Genomic DNA, 7,458 nt, shown 5'->3' on the forward strand with positions numbered 1-7,458 from the left:
ACGAAAAGTAAGAAACAAAGTATTGTCAAGAAGACGATGTAGACTTTCTCTTCATTTCTTTTCCTCGCTGTCCATTGCTGTTTGATGAATTCGGTCAACATTTTTTTTTTTTTAACTTTCAACCCTATTGCCAAGGTCTTCCATTTCTCCATGCAGATGCGTTCCTTGGAAGACTCGTGGTCTTAACCTTTGGGTTAAGCTTCCACCCTGCTTGAAATCCAGTGACAAAGCTGTATATCCTTCTTTTTTTTATTTTTTCATAATAAGCAAACAGCCTGCAGCAAAAACAAAATAAACATTTTTTACATGGAGAGTAAAGCACCCTCCTTCACACACCTTCACATTTTTTTTTCCGCTTTATTAACCCAAGGGGATGAAGTACGAACCAGATGGAAAGAATATTTTGAAAGCCTGATGAATGGCGATAGAGAAAGCAGAGCCACTGTAAACATGATTGGTTTGGGGGGGGGGGTGCAGAGAAGGAACGCAGAGCCAGGAAAAGTGACACTCGCACGGGGAAAATGCTGTGAAGCGACTGAAAAATGGGAAAGCAGCTGGGGTTGATGATGTGTATGCAGAGATGATTAAGTGTAATGTAGAGAACGGAGTGAAGTGCTTGTTGGAGATATGTAAGAAGGCAATGGATATGTGAAACTGCGCGAACAGAGTGGAAAAAGGCTGTGGTTGTCCACTGTAAAAAAATAAAGGTGAGAGAAGTGAGTGCAAGAATTATCGTGGCATAAGTTTGATTGTGGTAGGGAAGGCATTTAATGGAAGAATTATTATAGAGAAAATAAGTGAGATATCAGAAGTCCTAGTGAATGATGAACAGGGTGGCTTTAGGAGTGACAGAGGATGTGTGGATCAAATATTTGCAGTGAGACAGATAGTGGAGAAAGCTTGTAAGAAGGACTATAAGGTGTTTATGGCATTCATGAATCTGGAAAAAGCATACGACAAAGTAAACAGAGAAGGACTGTGGAAGGTTTTGCGCATGTACGGTGTGAATGATCAGCTGCTAGGTGCCGTCAAGAGTTTTTGTGATGGTAGTGAAGCATGTGTAAGGGTTAATGGGCATCTAATTGAGTGGTTCACGATTGGTGTGGGCGTGCGACAAGGTTGTGTGATGTTCCCATGTTTGTTCAGTATATATGTGGATGGGGTGATGAGAGTAGTAAAAACACGAATGATGGAGAGAGGGATGGGCGTTGGTAATGAATGGATATATCACAACTTTGTTGTATGCTGATGGTACAGTACTACTTGCACGTACCTCACAAGAACTTGGAAGACTGGTGCAGAGTTTTCCTGATGTCTTTGCGCGTCGTGCCTTGAGAGTAAATGTAGAAAAAAGTAAGGTGATGGTTACTGAAAGAGAAGATGACTCCCAGTGCGATGTTGCAGTGAATGAAGATAGACCGGAACTGGTGAGAGAATTCAAATACCTGGGTACAGTGACAGAAAAGCGAGGAAAACGTGAAAAAGAAGTGGAATGTAGAGTGACACAAGGAAGGAAAGTAGCAGGTGCAATGAAGGCCTTGATAAGAAACAGAGGCTTGAGTGTTGCAGCTGCACTAGGCATACATGTAAGAGTGTTAGTCCCAACTTTAACATATGGTGTGCCATGAAAATGAGAAGTCAAAAGTGAGAGTAGTGGAGATGGGACTGCTGAGGAATGTATGTGGAGTACAGACTGGATAGGATACAAAATAATGTGATTTGTGAAAAATGTGGAGTGAGGAAGTCTGTGGATACCAGAATCGAAGAGAGTGTACTGAGATGGTATGGTCATGTGGAGAGAATGGATAACAATAGAGTGGTGAAAAAGGTATATCTGAGCGAATTTGAAGGAGGGAGGAGGTGAGGTAGGCCAAGGAGAAGGTGGAGGGATATGGTGGATGTGTGTGTGAGGAAGAGAGGTTTGGAAGTCGAGATTTGGAATTCCGTAGGGTTAGGGGACTGACAAGAGTCAGTCTTATACGCTTATATGAAGCTACAGCACGTGGTGAATGTTTTTGGCGTATCAGATAGAGCCAGGATTCCCGGGGCTTGAATGGTGAGCAAATGGAAGCGTAGACCATTGGATTGGGCAAATTTCGGCTGTCTGGACATTGTTACTTCACATCCAGCCCTAAGGTGGGAAAGGAGGTCCGAATGATGATGATGATGATGAGTAATGCATCCAGGATCTTAAAACTTTCTCATCATTTGGCAGAGCCTTATATAACCATGCAGTTGTCAACTGACGAGTTTCCCATTTTAATTTATCTTCTTGTCTATGAACTTCACTAAATGGTCCATCTTTTTTTTTGGGGGGGGAAAGTTTCCCTTCCTCTTTTGATAATATCTACTCTTAAGTCATATGGAATAGGAATTGGCCAAGAAGATATATCAGAATGCATTAACAATTCTTCAGTCTCCTCTTCTTTATCAGACTCAGATTCTTCCTCTTGTCGATGTCTACTTCAGCTAGTATTTGCCTCCTCTTTTTTTTTCATCAGTTTCACTGCTCTCAGAATTTGAAGAGGACTTATCATCTTCCATTTCTTCATCCCTTTCAGTTAAATATCCTGTTAAACATGTGTCCTTCAGATGTCCTGATTCAACAGGTTCTTCCCTCATAGCACTTGATGTTGAAGGTGTCACATCAAAACAGAGCCAGACATTACTTTAGTTGATTGTTCCCTTGCTATCTTAGTTTTTCAATGCTGAAAGCCACTGGGGCGATTTCGCTTCATAATGGTGGTCTACTGTGGTCCTCTCCCTTTCTCCTGAAAAATAATATATACATACATATATTTTTTCATTCTTGAACTGAAACCCTCCGGGAATGAAGAAATAGTGAGACCTTTATGGAGGCCTGAATGATACCACAGCCCAAGATGTGAGTTGCTCAAATGTGTGTAGCGCGTCGAATGCGTGTTGAATGTAAATTTACTGTTGTAATGACTAATAGCTGTCACTGTTCAAGCCCCCAGAATCTTGGCTCCACCTTATAAGTTAGGCAAAAAAGTTTCTATCACGTCCTGTATATTGACATTCACCTATCGAACATTCACCTATCGAACAGTCAATCTGACGACTTTCAAATTATAACGGGGTACCAACCCTGGTCATAAACTCCTGGCAAAATTCACCCAGATAGCTCGATCTCATATCATTTCTTTTCCTTATCTTTCTCATAAACTCATTTACCTTATCTACTGGACCTAGCTTCTTTTTGTCTATCTCGCTTCTCTCCACCTTCAAACTCGTTAAGATATAGACTAGCATTTTCAACGCAGTATTCACATCCATTCTCTCCAGTACCTATATCTTTCCCCTGGGAGGACTGAAGCCCTATATCCATAACGACTGTAATTAAAGGAGTCCCCAGAAGCCTATGCATTTCCTGTCAGCTTCCACTCTTGCTGAAATCGTATATAGCAAAATAGCTTTGATGCCGGAGTAGGTATCTTTCACTTTCCCATGTTGACAATCGTGTACTCAGCATCTGGGCACATAAGCTACACGCACGAATTCCGCAGACACAGTTTCATCATAATACTGTATTTGAACCGCACAGTGGTTTTATTAGGTATTTCATTCAAGAAAATGCTTGAAATATATAATTAAGTTTAATATTTCCAAAAATTCATCCACCGTACGGGAAAAGCAGAAATGTATACAATAAACACATGTCATGACGTAACTTACAAAATCTAACAATAAGAAATAGACCTTAAAATCTGTAGATCTAGATACATATGTAGGCCAAAACTTGGGCACGAGTAAGCTCGTGAGTCCTCACTCAGAAAGGTAGTCATACAACCCTTTTTATAATTAATAGTTTTACGTTTTTTCTTAATAGTTTTACAGTAATTTCAGAATTCAGATATAATTAAAATTAAGCATCATAGAATCATTTAATTTCGGCCCAGTTTCCATTAGAAATACTAAAAACCTTGGAACAGTGAAATGGAAAAGTTACCATTCAGCTATACTGCACTCCCCTATGGCTATCACCTGGGGACGACCGCCCACACTATCACCACCACCAACACTGACTTAGTACACCATTGCTCTGGGAAACGTTATTGCTGAAGGACAAACATGAAGGGTGTACATGATAGCAAAAGGATACACTGGCGGATAGGCTACATGGGGCAAAAATGAACATACTGAGTATAATATATAAACACAGTGAGGAAACAGTAAGGAAACACGATACACGAAAAAAAAAAAAAAAAAAAAAAGTACAGCAGAAAAACATACAGTACATAGCACACAAAGCCTTGTGCAAAAGTATAGTGGCAGTATATGCATCTACACATGCATGGAGAGAGAGAGAGAGAGAGAGAGAGAGAGAGAGAGAGAGAGAAATGCTCCCACCCACCCACACACAGTAAAAGAAATAAAACTAGATATACCCTCACAAGTAGAAATGATTTCGCTGGAAATTAACATATCTGAAGGAAATTCAATTGTGGCAAACTTATACATGCCACCCAAAACCAACATTTTGGAAAGAGGCGAATATGAAGACCTGGCAGAAAGTACAAATCAGAGTTTAAGAACATTATTACATAGAATGGAAGGGAAATCTGAAAGAATTATACTAACTGGAGACTTTAATTCAAATATAAATTGGAATACTCCAGATGTAAAAAGCCATGAAAACTGTTGGGATCAAGAACTCCTAGATTTCGTGCAGGAGCTTTTCCTAATATAGCATGTAAAAGAAAGCACCAGAAAAAGAGGACTTGATGATCCATCAGTATTAGATCTTATATTTACCAGGCAAGAAAATAAAATTGACAACATAAAGTATCACCCACCATTCGGCAAAAGTGACCAGGTAGTATTAAACTGTGCCTTCTGGATTGCATATGACGTTACCAGCAATGAGAGTTACAAAAAGGGTCTAAGTTACAAGAAGGGCAATTATCATGACTCTGAAGAGGTACTTTTTAGAAACAGATTGGGAAAAAGAAAATAGAGGAGAAGATTTAAATATTACATATAGAAAAATCTTTTACCTTTATGAAATAGGAGTTCAAAATTACATCCCACAGCACAAAGCAACAGAAATGAAAATAAGGAAATGGTTTAATACAGAGTGTAAATAATCAAAAGAAGAAAGAGACCTGCTGTGGAATAGATACAGAAGACACAATAGTGAAAGGGCATAAAACAACTATAAAGAGGCAGGGAACGATTATACAAAGATAAGCAGGGAGGCTCAGAGACAGTTTGAGGAGGACATTGTAAATAAAAGTAGTGATCAACCTAAGCTTTTTTGCAGCTACTTCCGAAGCAAAACCTAAGTTAAAATACAGTCCATTACAGATAAGGGGATCATATATACACAAGAGAAAGATATTTGTGAAGCAGTAAATAAACACTTCCAATCAGTTTTTACAAAAGAAAGAAATTTTGAGAGAGATGATATAGAACATGCATGCCCACATGTATTACCAGATATATAAATATCAGAAAAAGAAGTACTGGAAGAGTTATGTAAAGTAGACAAAGGAAAAGCAAATGGTCCTGACAGAATTTCAGGTTGGGCGCTACATGAATGTGCAGAAGAGTTAAGCAGACTATTGTATTTAATATTCAAGGAATCCTTAGGTCAAGATAAACTTCCTGATATTTGGAAGAAAGCAAACATTGTTTCCCTATTCAAGAAAGAGAATAGACAAAATCCACTCAGCTACCGACCAGTATCACTGACCAGTGTTGTATGATACTAGAAAAGCTGATAAGGAAATGTTGGGTAAAACATCTAAATTCTAGAAAAACACAGTATGATAACAGAGAGGCAGTTCGGTTTTAGAAAGGGAAAGTCATGTGTTACTAATCTGTTAAGCTACTACGATAGAGTTATGGAAACATTGGAGAAAAGAGAAGGATGGGTGGATAGTATCTATTTAGATTTTAAGAAAGCATTTGACAGAGTACCACACCAAAGAGTTGTATGGAAACTGTACCATCAAGGAGGTATTCAAGGGAATCTGTACTGTTGGATGCAAGATTTTCTTAGAGAAAGGGAAATTCATTCATTCATTCATTCATTGCCAGATGCCATGTATCCCAAACGGGGTGGGCAAGGGCTTAGAGTTAATTGTTTTACAGAGAGGGGCACTAATCCTCCACCAACCCCACTTGACACGAAAGGGAAATGAGAACAATATTAAGAGGAAATTACTCATCATGGAGGGAAATGACCAGTGGAGTGCCACAGGGCTCGGTGCTGGCACCAGTTATGTTTTTAGTATATATAAATGACATAGATAGTAACATTGGAAATGGAAGCTATCTAAAAACGTTTTTTTTTTTTTATGCGAGGAAGAAGGAACCAAAGGCCATGAGCCTGCAGTAACAGTTCCCTCCAAGAGAAAAACAAAATACAATAGAGAGCCAACTTCAAGATCCGATCATTTTGAGATGCCTGGACACACTGCGTTTGAAAGACTGGAGATCATAGGCAGCAGGAAATACACAGAGGGAGACAGTTCCAGAGTTGACCTGTTGCATAAATGAAAGACTGGGAGTAACGGTTAACTCTTGCATTAAAGAGTTGGACAGAAAAGGGATGAGAGTTTGCTGCCAGACGGGTGCTACGCGCCCGTCGTAGAGGTGGAGGAATGCAAGCAGACAGTTCAGAGGAGCAGTGACCATTAAAGTAGCGATAGAAAAGAGATAAAGATGCAACAGTGCGGCGAAGAGACAGAGGTTGAAGGGAGTCAGTAAGAGGAGGAGAGTTAATGAGACGAAAAGCCTTTGACTCCACCCTATTGAGAAGAGCTGTATGTGGGGAGCCTCCCCACACATGAGAGTTGTACTCCACACAGGGGTGGATGAAACCCCTGTATAGAGTCAACAATTGTACAGGGGTAAAGAAAGAGCGGAGTTGGCTTAGCACAACCAATCTCTTGGAAGCAGATTTTACAAGAGATGTAATATGATCTTTCCAAGATAAGTCCCTAGTAAATGAAACCCCAAGCATGTTCAAGGATGATGCAGGATTAAGCTGAATATTATTAAACATTAGTGGGTATACCTGTGGAAGATTTTGTCGGGTTGATAGGTGTAAGAACTGAGTCTTAGATGCATTAAAAACAACCATATTATTTTTACCCCAGTCAGAGATACGAGCCAAGTCAGACATTAGATGTGCCATAGCCTCATCCCTTGTTTGTTGAAGTAACTGTTGAGATGGGCGTTGCGGGAACCGAATGGAAAGGTGAAGGGTGGAGTCATCAGCGTATGAGTGGATAGGGTTAGATGTATAGCTTAGAAGATCATTGATGAATAAAAGGAAGAGAGTTGGTGATAGGACAGAGCCCTGAGGAACACCACTGTTGATAGATCTAGGAGAAGAACTATGGCCGTCTACAACAGTGGCTATAGAACGACCAGAAAGGAAGCTAGTGATGAAGGCACAGATAGAAGGATAGAAACCGTAGGAGGGCA

The sequence above is a fragment of the Coenobita brevimanus genome, chromosome 58 (genome assembly GCF_032717465.1).
Source record: "Coenobita brevimanus isolate Jiangsu-jjx chromosome 58, ASM3271746v2, whole genome shotgun sequence".
In the NCBI taxonomy this organism is placed as follows: Eukaryota; Metazoa; Arthropoda; class Malacostraca; order Decapoda; family Coenobitidae; genus Coenobita; species Coenobita brevimanus.